Here is a 13,399-nt window from a genome sequence, read left to right as displayed (position 1 = left end):
GTTTGTCGTAGGATGAGGTTTTGATTTTGATTTTGTTTAGGAAGTATGGATAAGCTGTCTGTTGGGTTATGACAGCGAGTTCGAAACAATATTCAGGTGAGCTAAATGTTCTTTATTAATATTGTTTTCATTGCTATTCTATTGCCTTCATTTTTCTATTGTATAAGTGGTAAATTAGAGGTTTTCGGGCCTATACGAATTGGAATTATTAATCTAATACAGAAGTCTAGATTGGTGGGTGATTCTCTTTTGTATCGAACTCACTAACATCGGGTTCCATCGTTTTCTCACAACTGGTCGAACTTAAAAGCTATAAGGCAATACATAGACTTATCATATTAAGAAACTTAAACGTAATATACTGATATACGTCACTACGTAAGCTGCATTCCACATGGCAAGATTTACATGAATGTAATGCATAACTTTCAAAACTTTCTCAAATGTATCGCAAAATCAATGGTTTATTAGAGATTCGACGTAGCCTTTTCACTTTCTTATTTTATAGTGTTTAGGGGGCTCCCATAGTATTCGTACCAAGATGGCGCACAACCTGAACACAGTATGTGTATCTGCAGGTTGTGCGCCATCTTGGTACGAATACTACCGATCGCCGTGTATAGATTGGATCTTTCTACAAAGACCCTACTAACGTTCAACATAAGAGAATTAGTAATTATCCAGTTTAAGTTAGGAATGCAGATTGCACTGGAAATTCTATAAATCAGTCCTAACCCCAAATAGATAATTAGTAATATGTCATTTTAAAACGTGGCTGGAGCTTTGTGCAAAAGATCAGATAGAGCCCTACTCTTCATTTATTAAGCAAGAGAATTCTTCGATAGTGTGTTTAACAATATCTTAACTTTTTTTCAGATGCAAAACAATTAAAGGTTGAAGACTAAAAGACACAAAGTAACGAACGAGGAATAATACAAGTAAAATTCATTCAAACATTTTATTTGACTTTCGACGCCTATTCTATTCCTGCATACCACTGTTTTCTTATAAAATGCTAAACAATCAGATGCAAGCGCACCACCTCTCGGGTCTTGCAATCAAAGTCGGCATTGTTATGCCACTTATTTGATCCTGTTTTTTCCCTCGAAATTGAAGGTTTATATTTTCACAAGTTTTAATAATTGTCTTTCGAATCAAAAGTCCAAAAGAGTAAGACCCACGTTCACGTTTAAAATGCTAACGTATATTTTTTGCTTTGCAGTGTCTCTGTCAAATAGCATTTGTGTGAATTAACTACCTTAAAATGACATATTTGGCGCAACGAAATTTAGTTTAATTTAAATTTAGAATTGGCTTACACAAAATCATAACATATATATTGATTTTCAGCTTTTTGAAACACCGCTTGAAGGTTGACAGGACAATTTATCATTGTACCAAAAGAAATTCGTCAAGTGCCAGCTTTTCATCACTGAGTGAGATGAAGGCCTAGCAAGTCTGAAGATCAAGTATGTAATTAAATCATTTGAAATCTTTTCAATTTAGATATCTATAAATAAATGATATATTGTATTTTTTTTCGGGAAATCTACAGACAAATTATTACTTTCAATATATTGAGTATAAGCTCAGTTTTGGTTTGTCTGTCAAATGAAATTTTCTAAAAATTACAATTTCAAAATGTGTCCCAACTAAAATTTCCAAAAACGATACTGTATAAATTATATTCAACCAAGTGTAAACTTTTTGGTTCTTATCCCCTTGGTAAATATTCTAAGATATCATACCATCCATGTTCATAACTATAAATATAGAAAAATAAAAATATGTGTCATATTTTCCCTAATGTTAGTGCGGGTCACGTCATGTTATGCCTAATCACGTGTATTAGGGAGAGCTTAATTAATATAAACTCTCCTATATAATCTCTACTGAATGGTCTCTTTCATACGGCACTCACCGTCAATATAAGATAGAGCAGCTTGAAAACTCAGAATTCTTACTTTTTTAATTAGATATTAGGAACTTGGGTGTTCCTGCTCGATAACCAGTTTGGTTCCCCGCGACTTCCCTTCCCCAGTAGAAAACTGTGTAATTTTTTTTTGTTTTGTATTTTATGATTGTGATACATTTTGCTGGTTGGAAAAAATAAACTTGACTTGACTTAATTTAATCGTGTATCTTACCCCCTTTGGTACTAGTTAACCATGACATTCGTATTCACATGTGTTTTGAACTGAAATGGCATTGTTTCCCATAACGATATTATATGAGTGGGTAGAATCAAGTGCATCAATATGCATCAATATAACCGGGAATCGTACACCCTTTAGTACTGGTTGACAATGTGATTTGTGTCTCAAACTAAAATTTCCAAGGTTACTATATACATGAGATCCCACCAATTGTAAATCTAGTATAGTCAGGCTATATCCCTATGCTAATAGCCTTAATAATCATACCGTCCCATGTTCATTAGTGTTCGAATCTGGGAATATATTCCTTATTTCTCTATAGTTTATTCCCTAGTTATGATCTATCATGTTCTTATATATATATATAATGTCTACAATGTCTGTGGCTGAAGTTATTTATAGACGTATATTTTCAGGTAGTCGCTGGGAAGGACAGACTATAGAACACTTGAAGGTAAAATATAACACACTAATAAATAATTCACTAGTTAAGATTTAAATAATGAGATACAACATAACACACTGACAGATCATTCCGAATAAGTAATATTTATAATGTTGAAAATCTGCGAATAATTTAAGAATGAACGTAAATGAATATCAGTACAAGTTATCATCTTTGTATCTTTAGAATAAGCACAGCTTATCACAAGGGCGTGGGCAATTTTTTGAGGGGCGTAAAGATAATTAGAAACAAAAATATTTGTTAGATTTTATCTTTTCCACCTTATTTTTGATATTTTCATTTCTTAAATATGTAGCCGTATTTTCAACGTGCTTTCAAATGATTATAAATATAGTTTATATGATGTGTTGCAATATTATAACCTGACAGATCATTCCAAAGTAATGTTTGTAAATTAGGAGGAAATCTGTGAATAATTTGTGAATGAACTGAAAATTAATATTTTTATTTTATGTATTCAAAGTATAAGCATAGCTTCTCTGTGCTCCTGTCAAATTACATTTTCCGTAACTTATAAACTTAAAACTTAATAATGACATAGTTCGAACAACTATGTTTAATCAAATCAATATTATACAAAATTTACCTACATTTCATTATCTCGCATAAATTTCAGCTTTCTGAAACACTTCTTGGAAGCGGAAAAGACAGTTTATCATTACATCAAAAGACACGCGGAGGTATTTGTCCGATTATACATCACTGAGAGAAGTGGATGCATCGAGTCTGAAGAGTAAGTATGTTATTAAAATATTTTGAATCTTCCTAATTTACACTCATCACAAACAAGTTAGAATACTATATTATAAAAATCGGTGAAGAGATAAATGATAAAGAGGTAAATCCGCAACCCAATTTCTTGATTGAAAAGCGGCATTATAAAATAATAAAACGAAAGATATCACCATAGGTTTTGTTTTAGCAGTCTCGCAGCAGTTTGAAAACGCTTTTTAGACATTGTAAAGCACAAAATTTGGTGTTATGTTAGTATTTCTTTAAAATATATACCATAATAGTAACTGAAATCGAAACACTGTAAATTGTTCGCGCGATGTACCTTTTGTCTATTTTGAAACTAACTACCTATGAAACCGCATACGACTTTTTCTCGGTATGTGACTATATATAAAATAATAAATGCAAAATATATCGATCGCATTTTTTTGCAATAATTTAAATTACAATCGTTCGTTTATTGTCCACATCTTGGGATATTTCAAACGGTGAAACTTAAAAAAAAGAATCAGAGTGACAGGCCTGCGGCGGGGCGGAGTCGGTGTTGTTACACGTGGTTTCATTGTTCTTCATTTTATGTCCGCGGATTGACGCGGTAATTTTGAGTTGTAATGATTTTATATTGTCGTAAGTCGTCGCAACTGCAGGTTTCGTTGAACACAATTAAGCCATCAAATACCGCATTTTAAATATGTCCGCATCCAGGGGCGCAGTCAGGATTTTCCAACGGGGGTTAAGATGAAATTAAAAGAGTGCGCCAAAAGTGCAATTCACGACGACGTAATGCGTTTAATAAACTAAAATGTATGGTCGTTCACAGCGAAATTTCACAGTTACGTTGTAGCCCGTCTCTCTTTGCCTGCCGGTGTAGGCGAGTATTTTACAAGTCGTATTTCAATCATCGACTATTAATCCGTAGTCATCGGGTACCCGCATTTAGAAATAAAACATCAAAAATTCGGGAAAATTAATTTCAGAGAGAACTAAAACATTTCAGTAGTGTCATAATGGTTTATATGTACAAAAATACGCTCGCATGTAGCGCCGACCGAATGCATGAGGTGTGAAACTATTACTTGGAATTTATTGTTATGAAGTTAAATTTTTATTTTCATTCAATTATTATTTACTCGCGCCGTAATCAGGGGCGGGCAAAATCGTATTTTTGAATCGAGTTAATCGAATATTTTTAACGAACACCGAATAATCAGCATTATAAACGACATTAATTGGGATGTTGGCCGCCGAAACCACCGCCGTGACAATATATATATATTTTTTTTTTTCGAATTTTACTAGAAGACTGAAAACTCGTAACAGTGCGGCGTTTTTTATTTCATAATTTTGTCGTAATCGAAGGCCTCAGTTAAATATTCGTCACCGCGATCGTTTTGGCGGCCGACATTCTAATTAATGTTGTTAGACTATATCAAAGCACTTTTTTATTCACTAGTATATATTAATTATCACGGCGGATATCGTAGTTTTTATATTTCGGACATGATTGTGAGTTCACATCGACGAAGAGGGGCAACAAGTGCATTCGCATGCAATTTTATTATGATTTCTATCTTCTGTGTAGGATTTCTATCACAGTTTGTAAATTACAGTTCCAATTTTAAGCGAACAATATCATTCTTATTAACCCCGGGGTGCGATATTTGTGAAGCGGATAGTTGGACATTTCTATGCGTTTAAATTTGGATCGTGTCGGTGTTACTTTCGTATTAAATAATAATTAAAGAACTTCACAAATTGGTAATTACTACAATACTTGGTGTTGAGTGTTCACGTAACTCAGCTTTGGTAAAACACTTTTTTTTATTGATACTAACTACATGAATAAATCGGCAATACTGGTATTTCTACGTGGTCAAAATAATATTGTTTATGCATTTTTAATATAAGTTTACCTTTGCTTTACCTCTGTTAATAAGCATTCATTTTTTTGTGATTTGTAACTCCGAAACTTATTAATGAAACTATATATTTATTTTCAGTTTTCTAAATCACTGCTTGAAAGAGTCATTGCATCAAACGGACGTTGTTATTAGTCTGGTGCCTCACGGAGTGAGATGGAAGCTTTTATATAGTGTAAAGAGTAAAGAGCAAGTATGAAATCCTATAAATCTTTCAATTCATATTTTTTCAGGTATGAACTGAAATATCATGTTAAATCCCGCTAGTCAGGAAGAATTGCAAAATTCATATAATGCAATGGTTTCCACCCGCTAGTTCACGGAAGATGTGCAGTTTTTAGCTGGTATGCAATAAATGTTTCTGCTGTGTTACTTTCGTTTGCACAATTCCCGAAAAGACGCGGGTTATGTTTACTTTTGGGCGTTCTCCCATCGTTTGACAAGTATCGAAGTATGCGGCAGTCCGCCAGCAATGGGGTTATAATACAGGTAATGGGGCAATTGCGGCTGCATTATTACAATTTGTCGGGCCTCATTTTATAGTATTTGTTGTATTCGTACTTTATGGGTTTATTTCGTTGCCATAGCGTTTTGTTAGTTTTTCAATAGTCTAGAAGAGTAGTTTTAAACCATGGTTCAATCGACTTTTTGTTTTTTGTTGGGGTAACAGGAGTTCGACGAGGTATCTTTAATTAAAACAGTTTTCTATTATGGGAATTTGTATCACATCGTCTACTAATTATGCAAATTTAACTACAGTTCATCTCAGATATTTAAACTTACACGTTCAACAACTTATAAATTAGCGTTGCTGTTTGTATAGCGTTGCGCAGTTGTAAGTTTTAGTGAACCCGTCATCTTCATGGATGTCGCGCGCTTTAGTGTTTGTGCTTATATGATAGTGGCTTTTGGTGCTTTCTGCTTATGACTTTGAAACATCTTCGATTGCTATGGCAAACCAAGGATTTTCAACCTGAATCTTTTCATTTTCTATAACCTTGCACAAAATTATGTTTCCCCTTTATAAAGTCTTAATTGGGCTCCTAATTTAAACCATCTGGTACAATGGGGTTTGGCGGGAGCTTTCAGGGTAGCGCAGGGGTTCGACAGGCTCGGAATGGTTAGGGTTTAGAATTTGGAAAATCCACGGTGTATTATTTTGTTTGATGTTGCCATATCACTAGAGCAGACAGGTACGAATAGATTGGTTTAAATATATATCCAATTCATATCTAATTTATCAAATTACATTTTCGGTCATTCATAAACCCAAAACTTGACATAGTTCATATAGTTCACATAATGCCATAGTTCGAAAAATTATTGGTACATTCAAATTTTAACCCACAAGCCGAAATTAGATCGAAATAATTAAATATTTTACTGAAATCAATCAATTTTTGTAAAATTTACAATCTTCGAATACTACATTGTGCCACCGCAAGTTTTTGTTGAATTAACTTTTTGGACACGTCAGTGTACATAACGATCGTTTCAATATTAATGTTGTTGTTCTTGTTAGTATTCTTCTTTTTCGTCATGATGAATCGTCATGATGAAATCGCTTTCCTTTTCGAATACTGAACCAAATGAGAGAAGGCTATTACTTTTACTTATTTTAAAAATTTGTGTGGACTTCAAGATATTCGAGTTTTTTTTGGGTCAGAATGAAAAATAACGACACCTTGTGACGTGTCCATATATTTGAGCACAGCTCTCTCGTTACTTATCGATTTTAATCGGTAAGTTTGTTGATAGGTATAGTCTGTTTGTCTGTTAGATGCACTCGATATCTCACGAAAGCGATATTGAATCTGCTCCAGATTTTGCATGTGCATTCATCATATGGCGTACCAGAAGTTGTCACTATGGAGTAAGAGCGCTGTTCTGGGGGATCCCCTAACTTTCGATCAATGAGTCTTCGGTCTCTGACCGATATTCTCGTTTATATTAGTCCTCGATTTAATGGAATATTCAAATATTGACCCGCTAGATCGGAAAAGATTCAATATTTCTGAAAAAACTTATAGTGCAATATACCAATTATCTAAGTATATTACCACAGTTGTGACTGTTTCTTTAAAAATGAGAGATTTTATTTGAAATTAATGCTAATATTGAATTGAATTTGAATCCGTCGTTAACTTAAAGCTTTAAAATAACAAATTAGTCGTTGTCCAGCTTGGTTTAGGTTTCGGGTTAGAAGAAATTAAAAAATTTGAAATCTGCATTCGGGGGTGTTTTTTGAAATAAATGCTTTCGTTGAATTGAATTGAATGCCCGACCCAGATTTGTGTTTGATAAATTTTTATTTAAATCCAAAAATTCTGATAAATAACAATTCATTTCTAAGTCATTGTCGCGTGAATGTCTTAGCCGTACAAAAATACATTTGGGGAAATGAAGAAACTTATTAACAAAAAAGCGGTGGACGTGTCCACGAATTCAAGAAAAAAATGAAATGGTCACTTCTAATTCTCCGATGAAGCGTAATAAATTGGTAGATTCGAAAGCACGCAACAAGAGGACTTTTTAATAAATTTTCTGATTTTGTCGCAACGACACTGATCAGTTTGTTCTTCATTAGGGATTGCGAATACTTTAGAATAGTTCTGTTTTATTAGCTGAATTGTTATTTATCCGACGCTGATACTGACTATTCATAGTTTCTAATATGTGTGTTGAAATAGTTTATTTGTAAACGAAAAGTTAAAATGTTTTAAGCAAGCTGACAGGCTAGAAAAATCTTAGTTACACTGCACGCATGCCAGGTCATATTTAATAATCCCTTGCTCAATCGTATGTTTTTCCGGAGTTCCTAACATTCCAAATTTTTCATTTTGTCAAGGCTAGTTTTTTATTCACGTTTTGGTTTGTCTTCGTTTGCCTTCGTTTAATCGTTTGTTCTTCTATTTTAGCTGAACCTCTGTTAATAAGTGGACATTTATAAACTCTACTTTAACTTGCTTAACTTTATCCTACTTACTACTTTAACTTGCTTCTAATTTTAATGTTGGAGAGTATTAGAATATTTAGGGTTAAAACACGTCCAACTAACTGTTAACTGAAGGCGCTTGGATGTAATTGTGACAAAAGCATATCAGTTTGAGCTTTTAAAAAAATAAAAATGCGGATTCTACTGGCTTTCATGTAGGTACATCTTAAAACTCCTATTTGTAGTGCGATTTTTTTAAAGTCATATTCTAAAATATGTTAACGTGACTATAAATCTAAGTCATACAGGAAAACGAATCTCTCAAATCAAATAAACCCACTTTGGGTTTAGTACAAAATATAGAACGCCGTTAACAATATGAAAGGAAAATATGGGATACCTGTAAAGAGGAAAAATGTCTGTCCATTACATACTTCTACGAACATTTGTTTCTGTAGTTCTTTGCGTTGTGTTGTGTTGTTCTGGTATCTTGATGCCACGAAAATATATTGTCATTGTAACCTACGGGTTATCTTCTGATAGTCGCATTTTATACTTCAGCTTGGTTCTAATTTTGATGCTTGATTCACATTAGAATAATTTTAAGTCGAATCACGTCCAAATATTACCTAAAGACAGCTAATCTAACCCAATATAATATGTTCATTTTGCAATAATTTTGGCTGTCTTGAATTGTGATTTTTTTACCAAATTTTCGTATTACTATCGTGTATTATTTACTAGTTTTATTTTATCATTAATTGCGGTATATTGACTTTTCATTTATTTCAATTTCGGTTCGGAATGCTTGAAATGAGTGTTTTACTTTCTGCTTAAAACAAACATCAATGTCGTTACACATGCAGCAAGTGCTGGTCAAACCTATTATAAAAGGCTTTCGGTAAAAGTTATTGGGTATCGGTAATATCGGCAATTTTTTGGTATCGGTATTCGTATTGATATCGGCTAAATGTAGACTGATATTTCCTTGATAATTAAACTTTTAATCTATTTCTGAATGTTTTACAAAGTAGGTTGAAATACTGATATTGAAATTATTTTTTGCTTGTGTTCGTTTGTGATCGTGTGTGATCGTGTTCGCGGTATTATCCTCGTTAGGTAGGAGCAATGCTGTTTCCAAACCGCGCGAATAGAAACGGGAATATGATTATGACCTGATTTAAGCCATTTATCAGCCCAACTAGCTCTACTAATTTGGCTATTATTGCAACCTTTTTTTTATATTGACAATTTTGACATTACATGGAAATTATGAAGAAATATATCGAATGTGAATTTTTCGATGTGCAAAATACAAAATACGACGTTATAATGGCATAAAATTCTGCGCACGCAACTCGATTTATCAGTTGGATAGAATGAGTGAACATTTGTTTATTTTACCACCTACAGTAGCCAAACCCGATGAGTTTTCTAACCGAACACCGATAAAATTAACATCAGTGTGCAATATATTTAAATAAAAACGTATCAGGATCCAAAACATTTATTTCTTTTTATCTTAAATATGTCTTTTTCAAATCTAAAAAATTGTGTGGCATGAATAAATCTTGCAAACTGTTACTTTAACTTGTTTCGACTGCACACCTGGGATAAGAATTACATAGCATGTAAATGTAGGCAATTTCTGCTTTAAAATTTTAATATCGTCGTTTTATCGTTGTTGTCGAATTGGTATCGGCGACAAAAGATATCGGTACATCTCTTAGTTGGAATCACTAGTATAATGTAATGGACGTTAATGTAATGTCTAAAATAGATATATACTCTTTTACTGCAAACCTAAAAAACTCGTATGATATCAAATAGCATCTTTTTTAAGCCATCTCAAGCATGTAATAGTATATTACACATACCACTACTAAGATTTATTTCCTGAGCAACAGACAAAGTTTAATTGTTTTCTTCCGTATATATATATATTTGACCCGGGGTATTTCGAAAGTTATCGGGCATTGTACTTTTGGTGAATGATCGCTCATAGACTTCTCTCTTTAAGGCAATTTCATCTTCTGTTTGCGGGGAGAAAAGAGGCATGTTGATTGACTTCAACAAAATCTTGTATCAGTCTTCTCATATTCTTGTTTGTTTAATATTATTTCGGATCATTTCAAGTCGGCTATATAAAGGTTATTTCGCATTAGAAGTTTGTCGTTCAAGTAGTGTTAATTTAATTGCCGTAATAATCGGATTGTTTGCTTGTTTTTTTTATTTTGGGTAAATGATAGGGTTTATTCATATTGCATAAATTAAAGTTGCTATTGCTTGCATATTTTGGAATTAAGTATGTTGTCGACATACTTAGGTTGGTCGTAAACTTTAGCAACCCAATACATTATGACCAAGTATGACAGATGTCCCAATATATTGACATATGTGAATAGTAGGGTTAATAGTTTTGGCTTCTACATTATGCGTTTCGACCTCTACAATAACCATTTTTATCAGCACACTTTTTGACGTTTTTCATCACATATTATTCGTTTCTCGTACTTTGTTCATGTAGACTGGATATTTCATTGTCAGTAATAGACTTCAATCATATTCAAAGATGTGGAGTTGTTAATATCGAGAAAACTGGCAGGTTATAAGTCCAAGGAAGTCGCACAGCGTCATCGCCCAACACGTTATAGGTGTCTTGTAGAGACTCATCATACGTAAAAGGTTGATCATTATTTACTTCCTCTACTATAAAAGTGCATAACAACTAAATGTATATATATTTTTACAGGATTCTTCAATTATGGAACTTGAAAAATCTTTCTGAGTTTCAAAAGAAAATACAACTCAATTATTTGAATATGAAGAAAAGTTTTATTAAAGATAACTAAGATGTGCTAGCCAACAAATGCATCGAGGGCACACACAAGACTTCTATATAAAAAAAATAGACTGTTGTTTGAGACTGTATTCCATTGCCATACCTACTTTAAGCTCGTATGTATGTGCACTGATTACTAATATGTGATCCCAAACAAATGCATTGGGCAGCACATACACATGTCTTTTATATCAAATACGACTGTTGATTGAAACTATACCAAAATGTCATACACACTGTAAAAGGATTATATGCAGAAGTTTGACATGGGTCGACCCGTGAGGAACTAACTATTTATGTAATTTGAATAACTGCAAACGGATTCTTCTCTTTATTAATGAATTGAATCATAGCTCAGAAAACTAAAATACAATTGTTATTTGTATTTTAACACCCTGCAATGCAATCCTGTATTTGATGTACTGGTATGATAAGTTTAAAATGATTCTTTCATTCTACGTTATTCTTATATTTTTATTACTGTTATTGAACATGACTGATTAATTACTGATATTGTATATTTTTTAATAGGCTTTTTTCGTAATATGCTGTTTCCATATTTAGCTATCTTATTTGTCATGTTCATTATATTCTATTGTAGTTTTGGAGAAATTTTCAACAGGAAAACAAGATATCGTGACAACGACAAAGGAAGAAAAGTATTAACAGAGCTTTTCATCTATAGTGTTCATTTTGACTTTAGTCGATATAATATTTTTCTGAATATATTAATACTAATACAATAATGCACGAAGTATTATGTTTATTGCTGATATTCAATATTTATTAATAAAGTTTTTTTTATTGATCCATATTTTCCTATCTGTGTTTGTCATATTCATTATTTTCTCTTCTATTTTTAAGATATATTCAACAGGAACCAGGATATCGTGACACCGACAAAAGAAGAAAAGTATTAACCAATCCTGCCATGGCTTTTTTGTTTTTATTATTTTATTTGGTATAGATAGATTTAGACCCATTCCCGCCATTAAGGGTTTTTATTAGGCTTTGATATTTTTAATGGTATTCTAGATTCTCAGGCAAAGAATTATGAGGCAATGGGGAAATTAGGAAAAGACTGATACAAGGAAACAATGAAGAAAATAGGAAAAGACTGATACAAGAAAAATCTACAAATTGAATGTAAATATTTTTACAAGTTTTATTAGGCTTAGATATTGTTAATGTTATCTTAGCTTCTCAGGCACATAATTTTGAAGGCACTGGAGAAATTGAAAAAAGACGGAATCATAGACAAATCTGAAATTACGGTAAGTATGTTACAAGTGTTTCATTAGTCAGGCTTACGCCTTCTAGTGTTTATTTTGATTTTAGTTGGATATAATATTCTTTAGATTATATTAATACTGATACAGTAATGCACGAAGTATTATGTTCATTGCTGATATTGAATATTTAATAATAAAGCTTTTTTAGTAATATGCTCTATCCATATTTTTCTATCTGTGTTTGTCATAATCATGATTTCACTTCTATTTTTAAGATATTTTCAACAGGAACCAGGAACAAAAAAGAAAAGTATTAACAGGTTGCCATGGCTTTTTTGTTGTTATTATTTTATTTGGTATAGATAGATTTAGACCCATTCCCGCCATTAGGAATAATAGGGTTTTTATTAGGCTTAGATATTTTTAATGTTATTCTAGCTTCTCAGGCACAGAACTATGCAGGGACTGAGAAGATTAGGAAAAAAAGGATGCAAGGAAAATCTACAAATTACATGTAAATATTTTTAGAATTTTATTAGGCTTAGATATTGTTAATATTATCTTAGCTTCTCAGGCACAGAATTCTGAAAGTACTGGAGCAATTGAAAAAAAGACGGAATCAGAGACAAATCTGAAATTCCGGTGAGTATGTTACAAGTGTTTCATTAGTCAGGCTTACTCCCATCTAGTGATCATTTTGATTTTAGTTCGATATAATATTTTTTTTGATTATATTAATACTGATACAGTAATGCACGAAGTATTATATTCATTGCTGATATTGAATATTTAATATTAAAGCTTTTTTTAGTAATAGGCTCTATCCATATTTGCCTATTTTATTTGTCCTAATCCTTATTTTCTCTTTTATTTTTGAGGTATTTTCAACAGGAAACAGAATGTCGTGACACCGACCAAAGAAGAAAAGTATTAACAGGCTTACCATGGCTTTTTTTGTTTTTTATATTTGCTCTGTTAGAGATAGATTTAGACCCATTCCCACCGTTAGAAATACCAGCCATTAGGATTAATAGGGTTTTTATTAGGCTTAGGTATTTTTAATGGTATTCTAGATTCTCAGGTAAAGAATTATGAAGGCAATGGGGAAATTAGG

The 13,399-nt window shown here is 32.5% G+C and overlaps 1 long non-coding RNA gene across 1 annotated transcript; it reads left to right on the top strand.

Annotated features, from left to right (window-relative positions):
- LOC144430783 (uncharacterized) lies at positions 1 to 11,760 on the top strand. Its single transcript, XR_013479718.1, has 7 exons — positions 1 to 96; positions 877 to 938; positions 1,351 to 1,469; positions 2,573 to 2,610; positions 3,239 to 3,355; positions 5,358 to 5,469; positions 10,964 to 11,760. It is a non-coding gene; the product is annotated as an uncharacterized LOC144430783 (long non-coding RNA).
- Positions 11,761 to 13,399: the final 1,639 nt, after the last annotated feature.

Source organism: Styela clava, chromosome 12 (genome assembly GCF_964204865.1).
Source record: "Styela clava chromosome 12, kaStyClav1.hap1.2, whole genome shotgun sequence".
NCBI lineage: Eukaryota > Metazoa > Chordata > Ascidiacea > Stolidobranchia > Styelidae > Styela > Styela clava.
Note: the sequence above shows the minus strand (reverse complement) of the source record. Positions and strands in the feature narration are given on the sequence as shown.